This window comes from Haliotis rufescens, unplaced genomic scaffold (genome assembly GCF_023055435.1).
Source record: "Haliotis rufescens isolate VD_foot unplaced genomic scaffold, xgHalRufe1.0.p SCAF_5, whole genome shotgun sequence".
Lineage (NCBI taxonomy): Eukaryota > Metazoa > Mollusca > Gastropoda > Lepetellida > Haliotidae > Haliotis > Haliotis rufescens.
The window spans coordinates 20,460,189-20,473,708 of record NW_025964223.1 but is presented as its reverse complement, the minus strand read 5'-3'; the positions used below and the strand labels follow the sequence as shown (position 1 = coordinate 20,473,708).

At 44.3% G+C, this 13,520-nt stretch overlaps 1 protein-coding gene across 2 annotated transcripts in view; it reads left to right on the top strand.

The window, feature by feature from the left end:
* Positions 1 to 1,244: 1,244 nt before the first annotated feature.
* LOC124138980 (palmitoleoyl-protein carboxylesterase notum1-like) overlaps positions 1,245 to 13,520 on the top strand; it is a 51,064-nt gene continuing 38,788 nt past the window's right edge. The window contains exons 1-2 of one of the 2 annotated variants that reach the window (XM_046505909.2): positions 1,245 to 1,384; positions 1,617 to 1,782. The gene's annotated coding sequence lies outside the window, so the exon portion shown is untranslated. Of the gene's footprint in view, positions 1,385 to 1,616; positions 1,783 to 13,183; positions 13,283 to 13,520 lie in introns of those variants that run through there. The other variant, XM_048384409.1, reaches the window with a different exon arrangement.

Below are 13,520 nucleotides of genomic sequence, written 5' to 3'. Positions count from 1 at the left end.
GACTCGATGTTTTACACGATGCCGTCATATTGCTGGAAAATTGCGGACTGTGACGTAGAGAAACAATCAGTAAGAATCTGTCACTTTCAACAACATGTTTTAATCCCCAGAGTCGCAGTTATTGCTCGGTGCAGCGTCAGTAAGTAAGTATGTTTTACGCCGCTTTTAGCAATATTCCAGCAATATCACAGCGGGGGACACCAGAATTGGGCTTCACACATTGTACCCATGTGGGGAATCGAACCCGGGTCTTCGGCGTGACGAGCGAACGCTTTAACCACTAGACTACCCGACCGCCCCTGGGGTGCGGCGTTAACTAACCAACAGACAAAGAATGCTAGGTCATCTGTGCAATGGGTCTGTCTTTCACAGCTTTATTTTGATGCGAATATAAATATTCTAAATTAGTCCGTCGCATTGTTTTGCAAAAAGTTAATAGGAGGAGGTAAAGTGGAACGAATAATTCAAATGAAATAATATTTTTATTTGGGGAGACCAAATTTAATGAAAATAAAAATAATTCCGAATTAAAGCATATTCATTATAATAATCATATTTATTTCAGGTCATGAGACAATTATACAGGTCTCGTGGTACATCGTCTGTTTGAAGGGGGTATTGTTTCTCGGTAGAATAAGCTCTCTCAACACAGAATCGGTTTACGTATAACAAAGTGCTTCTCATCCACGAGGTTGAGATCACAAAGCATGTTACATATGGTGAAAGGTTTTTCATTAACATCAAAGAACAGAAGATCGATCGCTTGTCTCACCTGTACCCCTGATCCTCTTGAAAGGGCCGCTGCCTTTTGATGAGGACAACACTACACACGAGCTACACGGCGATTTAGGCGGGATTTCATATGGTCATCGCTTGACCGCTGTGGAGGACACGTGATCTTATTGAACGGTCAACGTTGCAATGGGCCCGTCACCCGTGTTCCAACCCGTGCGCTGGTCTATATATTTTCTAAAGACTAATTATGCCCCGCGTTCAAAGAAATCTCAGAACAATCTCATCAAAGGGTAGTACCATAGTGTTTCGCTATACACTACAAAGCCGCACAATTATCACTCAACAACTTCAAACCTAATTCCTGAAGCGAAATGAGCATCGGCCGCAAAAACAGCCACGATTCGCCCTCCCCAAGAACCCGACAAGAAGCTGTCGACCCATATCGAGAACGAGTGCTAATCCTTGTCTCATTGGGTTCACAGTCTCGCTTGTACAGTGTCGACCGAACGCAGCATTGGATCGGGTGTGCGCACATCGAGGGTCTGCCCCTTAGCTGAAATATACACTCGTACCTGTCCGTCAAAGTCAACGATGCTACAGAACATATTTATTCCCATGAGACATTGTTATAAACAAGAATCGCGAACAGGTGATGGTTAAAGAAGTTTGCAAACGTTTCTCGCTTTTTGATGTAATCGTTTAAGTTAGGAAACCGGCTAATCAATTAATTAACTATTTGTTGGAGCGGGGTTTTTTCACCTTTCGACTGAACAGTCTAATACTGACGACTTGTATAGACATCTTAAATCCGTCTCATCTTCACACGAGCTTTGTGAAAGATACTCTCTCGCCCTTTACCTCGGAAGTTTGTATTTCAACAGGTGCCAGGGACAATAGGAACGGGTTCTAGGACCAGGTGCAATTAACAAGAACAGAAACTCGCGGCCTGTTTTCACCCGGATTGTTCTGCCGGATCATGCCAGGATGGGGCGACAATCCTCACTGTCCGGATTTCTAATTCTCACTTAAACGTATCACCTTCACAAGGTAAGAAGTCACTTTATAAATTTATGTACGATATTTGTTGTTATCACTTGTATATAAGCTGTCTTTGGTTTGTAACCTAAAATACAACCTTAAATTAACACCTCGGTTTCATTCAGTAGTAAGTTATAGTGTATTTTTGTAAAATTGATAAAAACTTTAATTATATCTTCCGTGTTTTTAAAAGTTAAAATATTAATTACTGATAATTTCATTCTTACTGTCTAAAGAATGCTCTTCAGGCGTATAACAAAAATAATTTAACGAAAACTGTGAAACCTTGTTGGTACGGACCCCGTTTATCAGAAACCCCGTCCTCCGGACGATGTTATATGAACTATTGATCTGTATATTCAGGGGACATCACTCCATATGTCATTAATCCGGATATTAATTGAATCCGGGCGATTTCTTTGGAACGGTACCGTCCGGATTAACAAGGTTCAGTCTGCAGTGATATTGACACCCGCGTCTCCAAAGCAGTTGTTTCTACAGCTTACATTTATGTAAGTCAAACACGTGGAGAAAAGATCTGCTCTAACAGTGCACTCAAGACGCTCGGCGTAAAATACTTGAGGATCTGTTTCATTCACGCGACTGTTTACATTTCTCGCAGGCGAGCGAGATTGCGGGAGTGTTTTGCTCGTGCAGCTCATGCGACTTTTGATTACGAACACCGCAGAGCATTTTCAGTACATGTAACCTATTAGCTGTTTAATAGACATAAAATGTTTGTCTTGGGACACAGTTATACAGTGAGTGAGTGAGTATGGTTTTACGCCGCTTTTAGCAATATTCCAGCAATATCACGGTGGGGAACACCAGAAATGGGCTTCACACATTGTACCCATGTCGGGAATCGAACCCGGGTCTTCGGCGTGACGAGCGAACGCTTTAACCACTAGGCTATCCGACCGCCCCTATTATAAAGGAAATTTACGGAATACCCAGGACGTGAGAAACTAGCGATACGATTAATACGATATGATAATCTGAACTGTAACGGTGGGGTAGCCTAGTGGTTAAAGCGTTCACTCGTCACGCCGAAGGCCCGAGTTCGAATCTCCAATACAACGTGTAAAGGTAGATTCTGGTGTTCCCCGTGGTGATATTGCTAGAATGTTGATAAAAGCGGTGTAAAACCCGATTCACTCACTTAACAGTCTTGCATTGCCCCCGTTAATCGTGTCACAGTGTGGTTTGAGTATCGTATCCAAATGCTTTGTGTTAAACAACAGAAATGAAACCGTCAATACTTTCGAGTCGCGAGGAAGTGTGGTTGCCTCGTAGTTAAAGCGTTTGCTCTGCACGACAAATACCGTAATGGGTAATGTTCATTCTTGATGCGTGGCGGTCGGGTAGCCAAGTGGTTAAAGTGTTCGCTCGTCACACCGATTCCCGACATGGGTACAATGTGTGAAGCCCATTTGTGGTGTCCCCCGCCGTGATATTGCTGGAATATTGCTAAAAGCGGCGTAAAACCAAACTCACTCATTCTTGATGCCCCAAACCCGTGAAGATGCGGGGTAGAATAAGTCTTCAGCAACCCATGCTTGTCGGAAGAGGCGACTAACGGGATCGGGTGGTCAGACTCGCTGAGTTGGTTGATGCATGTCATCGTATCCCAATTGCGTGGATTGATGCTCCTGATGTCGATCACTGGACTGTCTAGTCCAGACTCGAATATTTACAGACCGCCGTCATATAGCTGGAATATGAAATGGGGTTAAACGCCGCGTTCAAGATTATTGAACTTATATAGCGACATGCATGCGTGTGTGTGTGTGTGTGGGGGGGGGGGGTTGTTGTTGCTTGTACTAGTCCGGACTAATGCCGATTTGTAGTGCTAGCCCACTGAGATACTATGCCACAGTTTAACATGAATGCCCCACTCAGACACAGTATACTGACTCCGAGCCGACCAGTCCTTGTTTTAGCCCCTTAATGCCGAGCGCCAGGCAGAATAACAACAAGTAGCAACTTTTAACGTCTTTTGGCATGACCCGGCCGGGGATCGAACCACGGATCTTCCGCCCTACCACTAGACCACGGAGTGTATAAAGACACACTGCGTAAATACTCAATGTTGCCTTTTCTGTTTGCTTACCTGTATGTCTTTACAGGCCTTCGTTTACTAATGGAATGCAGGCATCACGTAAATATGAACTCCTCTGCAGTGCATAATACAAAATGTGGAACGTCTCGCTTATTGTAATTCAGACATTTATCGCTGTTGGGAGCTTATGCCATGGGTGACACCCTCAGGGCATGAGTCAGCTGCGTTTTAAGCGCAGTTATTTAATAAAGGTTGATTCACAAACACGCAGTAGACTTGGCCCAAGGGAGTAAAGGCATATTGAATACCCAAAGAAACTGTCAATACCCAGCGAGTGATAACATGTGAGGAAATACTCAATGGCTCGAAACCTCGTTAATCCGGACAATCCACGTTGACGTCCGGATAAACGGGGTTCCTCTGTTTACCATCAATCTTTAAGAATCCTAAAAAAAAAAACGCCTCCGTCATCTAGTGGATGGACCGTCTGCCTGGAGAGTGGGAAATCGGTGGTTCGATCCCCGGCCGCGGTACATCAAACGACGTTAAACGATGGTATTTGTTGTTACCCTGCCTGGAGCTCGGTCGTAAGGAGATTAAACAAGGCCTGGTTTGCTCGATGTCCGTATACTGCGTCTGGGAGGGGTTTCCATATGTTAAACTGCGGCATAAGTGCAACAAACTTGAACGCGACGGCAAACCCGATTTCACCTCACCGCTAAACCAAGTACATACTTTGTCAGAAAGTGTCAGTAAAAACTAAATGAAAGGACCTATCCATAACGAATATACACAATACCCATACAGAGAATCGAACTCGGGTTTGCAATGTAGAACCAAAGCTACTGTACAAAGCAGCCCCACCTTTTCAAACCTATACAAGGGGGCACGGGTGGCCCAGTTCGCCCCGATTATGTTTCTAGGTTTGTCAGCACCATACCCGTGCTCGTGGGTTTCACCGAAGTGGTAAACGTCTGAGACCTGCATCACTTCGGGCTTTCCTACCCCATTGAGTGAGTGAGTGGGTGAGTATGTTTTTACGCCGCTTTTAGCAATATGCCAGCAATATCACGGCGGGGGACACCAGAAATGGGCTTCACGTATTGTACCCATGTCGGGAATCGAACCCGGGTCTTAGGCGTGACGAGCGAACGCTTAAACCACTAGGCTACCCGACCGCCTCTCCCACATTAAGCTGACACGCCGTGATATAACTGGAATAGCGTTCAAAGCGGCGTTAAACCCAACTCACTCACTCACTCAAACCTAGACATGGCTCTGCCGATGCTAACAGTAGATGTATGCTGCTTCTAACATGTATGTTCAGTGCCCGTCGTCTCACATGCGTCATGCGAAAGTAAAAGTGCTCAACCAGAGGGCTTAACACGTGTCCAACATGCCGCGCGAATGAATACCTGGCCGGTTTCTTTGAACTTATCACGCAGTTCCGCTTGCGCTATTTTGACGCGACACTACACATCAAATTAATCACTGTAGGTGCACTGCAGCCGTGGAGTCACGCGTAAGGCGTTGTTTTAGCGTTGAAATATCGTCTCTAAAATGATTTCTCAGCTAATGTGGGGTTAAGAAATACTGCTGTTTGCTTCGCACTTTGCCAAAGACCACTTGACGGCGGCTTCTCTTTGATCTGGCTCCAAGTCCGAAGATCGTGTTTGGCGAACTATTTCGTCTGTCGGAATACTAGATGTTTTTTGATGCCGCCTCAACGCGCGGTCTGGCACCGTTATTAATCATCCATGCCCACATGCCTTTGATGTGTCGCGTGGCGGCATTCAATAATTAGAAGTAAAGGTACATAGTGTAACGTGGTGTGTCCTCAGAACAGGTACACTCTGCGTTAACGCTTAACTGCATCAATGCTTCCCGCTTGCAACCACGCCTTCAAATTACACCCCTGGCCCCTTCTTCGCCGCCCCAAGTCCACAGCTCCACACTCAATCCCCAACCCCTACCGCCTACCCCAATCGAATACCCAATTCCCACCTCGTCCCACAATCGAATCCCAGGCCGTAGTTAACTTTTTTGACGGGGGGGGGGGGGGGGGGCAAATATTTGTACAGGTATCACTTGCCCCCAATTTGTATTTTCATGATTCTAATAAAACTGTTTTCTATAAAAAAAATCCTTGGGGGATTGGGGGGGGGGGGGGGGGGGGGGAGGCAAACCCGTTCCCCACCCCAGACTACCACTCCGAATCCCCACTTCAAACCCGTTCCCCACCCCAAACTCGCACTCCGAATCCCCACTTCAAACCCGTTCCCCACCCCAAACTACCACTCCCAATCCCCAACTCCTCCTCAAATCCCCAACTCCACCACTCCCAATCCCTAACTTCACCCGTCGTCAATCCCTGTTTTTTTCTCCCACTCCTCGCGGTCAATCCCCAAACTCTTCACTCCCATCCCTACTCCACCCATCGCCGTCAATCCAAGCCCCCCCCCTCCCCCCGCCCAGCCGTCAATCAAAGCCCTTTTCTCCCACCCTTCTCCGTCACCCCCCTCCCCCTCCCCCCCACCGCCGTCAATCCCGACCCCTTTCCCCCACCCCTCGCCGTCAATGCACACCCCAATCCACCACCCCTATCCTCCCACCCCCATGGCGCCCATGCCCACCCCCATTAGCCATTACACATCCCAACACCAGTCAAGCCAAATCGTAAACCCAAATATAGAACTTTCCACATATTTCGGCCAAATAAAAATATAATCAATGAGTTAAGCGGCACATGGCTCGTCTTTCCAGATAAAGTGGACGTTTGCGCTGAGGTATTCTCTCACGAACCTCTTTCGTTCCATTTTCACACGTAACCGATATGATACCCTTTTTTAATATATGTTTTTAATTTTCTCCTTGGTCCAAATTGATTGCCACATGAAAGGCTGGGAATTGCTTTGAACGACATATCCGGGATCACTTCACCTGGAGGCTAATGCCATTTGCCGACGGTACACAGTAACTTCACACTAAAATAAGTTGTTAAGAAAATACGATGTGTTCTGTAATGGTAAATCGTATCGACAAACACCTTTGAATGATAGTAGATAATTTTAAAGGGGATGTAAACAACCTAGCCGCAGTAACCTTTGATCCGTGTGTCTCATTTTGTAATTCCAGATTAGAAATAACAGTTAATGTAGGATTAATGAGGAGAACGCTGCTCGGAAGCCTACATAAACGCCGTGAATGTATTTTTTTAAGGATTGAAAAAATACATATATTTCGATTACAAAGTAATTTATGTTACGAAGTTCACATAAAACATATGATCCTTACAACCTCCGATAGCATCCTTTGTAGAAAGGTTTTAAAAAGAAAGTTATACAGGACGTTTCGTAAGTGAAAGTGTTTATGTGTAAAATACAGTAAACTACGGTTATAACGAACACGCTTATAACGAACTGACGGATATAACGAACTTACTTTTTTGGTCCCGACTATTTGCTGTAGTTATGCTGTATATATGCTTATAACGAACTACGGTTATAACGAACTAAAATTAGTGGTCCCCTTGAGTTCGTTATAACCGTACTTTACTGTAGTTAATCCTCACGAAGTGTCACTGTGTCATATAAAGGCCCCTTAGGGCTCACAACCCTGGAGGGGGCACGGGTGGCCCAGTCGTCTTAGGCGCCGCGATTCGCTGTGCAGAGTTGCGTCCCTTGGGCACGCCAGAAACCTATGATTGTGGGTTCGAATCCCGGTTCGCCTCGATTATGTTTCTAGGTTTGTCAGCACCATACCCGTGCTCGTGGGTTTCACCGAAGTGGTAAACGTCTGAGACCTGCATCAATTCGGGCTTTCCTCCCACATTAAGCTGACACGCCGCGATATAACTGGAATACTGTTAAAAAAGCGGCGTTAAACCCAACTCACTCACTCACTCACAACCCTAGCTGTGTCGAGAAGATTCACAGACGCCACTGTGCCACTCAGACAAATAACAAAGATGTCCTACAACATGCAATAAATGTCTGCTAGTAGAAAACAGACATACCACCTGAAGTACAATTGACACTTTATTTAATATAGATCATAATGTAAGTAATAACCTACCAACAGAAATACTCAATAAACTGAGCCAGACCTCATTATAAAATAGTCAAACAACGTAGTTTAACAAATAACAGATAACTGTGACAAGTAAAAATGCTAACGCCAGATCGGGTAGCCTAGTGGTTAAAGCGTTCGCTCGTCACGCCGAAGACCCAGGTTCGATTCCGATGTGTGAAGCCCATTTCTGGTGTTGCCCGCCGTAATATTGCTGGAACATTGCTAAAAGCGTCGTAAAACAATACTCACTCACTCTAAGTAAGTAGAACTAAGGAACGTACCAAGTTTTCCCAAAACACTAATACCAGTTAAATAAACTTTAGTATTATTTACACTATTTTTAAGTGTAGTATCTGGCCAATCTTAAAAACTGCTAATTAAAATTCTTACTTAACTACTGTCGCAATGATGAAGAAATTCTCGGTAAGAAATACCATTTCAAAATTGTAAATGTAGTATATTTCAAACACTCTCAACTTTCAAAAACATTTTTTTCATAAACCATCCACTTCACATGTGGTTAACATATTATCAAAGAGACATGTAATACTTGAAACTTTATAGCCAAAGTCGATCTTCAAATTATAGTGGTGTTGAAAAAACTGTCAGTGATTCACAGATGTTCTTGAGTCTGGTCACACAGAGTACTGATGTGTTCGGCAGTCGTGCGTCAAATAATTTAACCATTTCTAGAGAATGCCACGACCCGGAGTCCTATGAATGAATCTCCAGTCATGAGTGAGTGAGTGAGTTGGGTTTAACGCCGCTTTGAACAGTATTCCAGTTATATCGCCACGTGTCCCTTAATGTGGGAGGAAAGCCCAAAGTGATGCAGGTCTTAGACGCTAACCCCTTTATGAAACCCACGAACGCGAGCATGTTGCCGACAAACATAATCGGGGCCAATCGGGATTCGAACCTACGATCTTGGGTTTCTGGCGTTCCCAGACCTGGTAATAAGATTGTGAGTGAATGTTGTCCAACGCCGCAGTAAGCAATATTCCAGTTATTTCATGACACCTGTATGAACGACCGATTCTGGACCAGGCAAGCAAGTACCACGAGCATAGATGACAGTCACTGTTTGGATAGAAGACCGCCTCCGTGGTCTAGTGGTAGAGCGTCCACCCGGAGAGCAGATGGTCCATGGTTCGATCCCCGACCGCGTCATACCAAAAGACGTTAAAAGATGGTACTTGTTGTTACCCTGTCTGGCGCTAGGCATTAAGGGGCTAAAACAAGGACTGGTCGGCTGGGAGTCGGAAACTGTGTCTGAGTGGGGTGTTCATGTTAAACTGCGGCATGGTATCTCAGTGGGCTTGAACTATTAATCGGCATCAGTCCGGACTAGTTCAAGCAGCCACACACACACACATGTGCATGCATGTCGCTATATAAGTTCAATAATCTTTAAGCGACGTTAAACCCCATTTCACCTCACCTCACAGTTTGGATACGATGGCAAACAAGCTGTAACATCGTGGGGGTTAGAATTGACCCCAGCAACCTGTTTGGGTCATATATTAAGAGTCTGTCAAATGAATCGGGTGATCAGTGACAAGGTTCATTGTATGTCATCTTACCCCGACGGCGTTAATTGTTGCTCTCAATATCAACCACTGGATTGTCTGATCTAGACTCGATTATTTAAAGGCCGCTGCCATGTAGCTGGAATATGGCGGCGTTAAAGAACAAACAAATAAACTTACGAACCCCTGTCGTCAGGACTGAACGAACAGTAAACAGGCGTAGAGAATCATACCCCCTGAACTATGCTCGAATAGAAATAAAGTCCGCGGCACGTCAATCTCTTTCGCATATATTCGCCATCACTTTGAAACAGAAGTAGCACTTTGACTGTTACTATCTATTTAATATTTTCGCCAATATTTTACCCATTAATGTCAACGTATTTTGTGAATCTTACGGTTTGTTGTGTTAACGGTAAACATTTAGTATCCAAGACAGCACCTGTAAACGACCAGTAACCGTTGCTTAAATTGCCTTTAACACGAAGGGCACAGAACATAACTAGTTGTTAGGAAATATCGTGGGAGTGTTGGTCTCAAATCACTGCCCTACTTTCTGACTGTTAAACTGAATGTGATATCCATTGTTTAAACTTAATGACCATGGATATGAGTCGACTTAACGTAGACTTAACATGTCCTATGTGTATTCAAGAATACGTCCTGTTTTGAGTTTAAAAGTCACCAAGATTTCTTGGCATGGAGAAATTTTGACAAAGACATCTATCATAATCATCATGTTTTTTGACACTTTTCCTAGAAAACATAGTGGAGCAAATTATCTTTGCTTTGTGACTCAGAGATTGGTTTTGATCTTGGTAAATATAAACCACGAGGTCCATCATGACACGACGATGACGCGGGCACCTGTCGCCTGATGCCCGCCGGCAGACATCAGTGCACACATGCAAATAGTTGTTGGGACGTCTTAACTAAGTTCAACCGGTTCACATATTCCTCCGCCTTTCACGGACGTGTGTCTGTCTGTTTTGATGTAGTACTCCGTGGCGAGAAGATAGTTCCCTCGATAAACTGCTGGAATGAGATATGTACGCAGTAACCTCAACGAAGTATCATTCCTATTCTATAAAGTCGTTTTGTTCTTGCAAAACGAGTGTTTCCCGCTTCATATCGCAGACACTTAAGGAGCACGTGTTTCACGTGCTGCACGCTTTTCACACCGAGGACGATATCGGAGGAGTTCCCAACCATTGCCCAGGTGCGGTAGCCCAGGCTAAGTCGCCACTATGTGTCGAGAAACGCTTCATTTAGGAGACGTGTTTAAACACCACGAAGACAGCTACCTGTATATACCAGTGGTGCCACCTGCAGTAAAGGCATTAAACAAGCTGGTAATACGCTGCTTCCCTGAGAACTACGTATGTTAGTATCCAAGTCGGGCAACAACCGCCAGCAGCTCACCAGATAAGGCATCTGTAGGATTTTCAAATATATACGGAATACATCGCAGAAGAGATTGCGAAAGATTGTCTGTTTGTTGTTTTTGTTGTTTCTGTACTAACCAGGAACTGTGGGGGTAGAAAGTCTAGTGGTTAAGGCGTTTCTCTTTAGACTTTAGACCCGGTTCGATCCCAATGTCTCGCCATTAAAACTCAAGGCCAATGTCTCACCTTTAAAACAACAATTCAAGACCAATGTCTCACAATTAAAGAAACACACTGAGACCAATGCCCCATCACTAAAACAACACTTAAACCAATGCCCCATCACTAAAACAACACACTGAGACCAATGCCCCATCACTAAAACAACACACTGAGACCAATGTCTCAGCACTACAACAACACACTGAGACCAATGCCCCATCACCAAAACATCACACTGAGACCAATGTCTCATCACTAAAACAACACACTGAGATCAATGTCCCATCACTAAAACAACACTGAGAGCAATGTCCCATCACTAAAACAACACACTGAGACCAATGCCCAATCACAAAAACAACACACTGAGACCAATGCCCCATCACTAAAACACCACTGAGACCAATGCCCCATCACCAAAATAACACACTGAGACCAATGCCCCATCACCAAAACAACACACTGAGACCAATGCCCCATCACCAAAACATCACACTGAGATCAATGCCCCATCACTAAAACAACACACTGAGACCAATGTCCCATCACCAAAACAACACACTGAGACCAATGCCCAATCACAAAAACAACACACTGAGACCAATGTCTCATCACTAAAACAACACTGAGACCAATGCCCAATCACAAAAACAACTCAATACCATTCACAGAGTATTAGAAAAAGATTCTGATTTTATTCTTCGTGTTTGTATGCAAACTACTACCGTGTTTGTTTGTGTGCTTGTTGTTTAACGCGGCACTCAGCAATATTCCAGCCATATGGCGGCGGTAAGTAAATATATGAGTGTAGATCAGACAATGTAGCGAGTGGCACTATGAGCGTCGATCCACACAATTGGGATACGATGACATGCATCAACCAAGTCAGCGAGCCTGACCACCCGATCCCGTTAGTCGCCTCTTACGACAAGCATAGTCGCCTCTTTGACAAGCATGGTTGCCTTGGATTGAAGTATGGATAGTATAGTTTGTATTGATAACCGAATAACATCAAAATTACAGTACAAAATCGAAATTGTAGACATCATGAGGACTATCCATTGTCAGCTCCTGTCCGAACTGAATCAAGTTCTTCAACGGAAAGAAAATATGTAATATGCGTGTCGGACTTTATCTCTCTACCTCTCCCTACAGACACGAGGCATAAGCTTAACAATACGCCCATGGGATGTATATATGTGACGTCCAACAGCACTACCTTCTTTCTACACGTCTATAAACTCCTTCTTGATCCATAACTCTACTATAACAAGGTTAACCTTTGCCCTTTGACGATCTTCAGGGCGGTTTACTATGGTAGCCTTTAATCTCCCCAACTTTTATTAAGATAAGCGTTCCCCGTGAGCGTCCTCAATTTATCAATTATGGATACTAACATCAGCGACGCGTGGCTCAACCAGCACTCGCTCGTATTGAAAACCCTACCGAAAATAGACGCCCGTGTGTAGTTTGCTTAAAACGGTGGTTTATTCGATTAGAAAGCCTTGTACCGTCCACCCCCACTGTCTGATCCGCCAGTGTTCTAATCCAATTTCGATGAGATAACATCGGAAAGCATGCGCTTCAATATACCCACGCTTCTCTAGCGGAACAGTTTGTATAAGTATCGGGGTGCCAATGTCGCCGTTTCCTCAACTTGTGCCATTCTCAACACGCAGCCGACCATTCCTTCATTCAGACAACGTTGAGTTTTGTTTATGCTTTGGTACGCTTGGTTTACTGGAGATTGGATATCAAAGGAAAATTGGTTTGTTGTAGGTTACCGTTTACCAAACACTGCTCTCTCCTTCTCCGATGATCTCACAGATACCAGATTGTGTGAAGGCACGAACTGCCTGTTCGCCAAATAAGCTTTCGTATTGCTAATACCTTTCTAGTCTCTCGCCGGACGCTGTACCCCCTTCTACGTGTTCCCCAATCTCCCCCTTCCCTTCTATCCACGCCTGATCACCGATACTGAGTTAGGCCTCATTAGAGTAGTGTTTCCTTTGATCTTAGCCGCTCTTATCTCTTTGGTCCTGGAAGAGCTCGGCCCCTGCTTACCATTGGAAGATTTTTTCAAAGGCGGGAGTTCCTTTCTATCTCTTGTACTTCCAGTTTGATCAAGCCTTTGATTTGCGAATCAAGTGATCTTATTTACGCTTAACCTTATCTTGCTTTGAGACCCTATTGGATACGTTGCTACAGTTTTCACTACGAAGATGACGAAAACGTTTAAGGTAGCATGTGTAACTATTTGTCTGAAAGAACTGTTTTTTCTCTTTCATATGAATACCCACTCGTATGTTTTTTCCGCTCTTTCACTCATGGATTTACGAATAAGGTAGCCATTTATCTGAAAGAGTGTTTTTTTCTCTCGTTTGTATGAATACCCACACGTATATGGTTGCTTTTAAACTCTGACACCGACGAGCCGTGGCGTTGTTATGTGTTATTTATTGCTGTTATTTCTTTTTC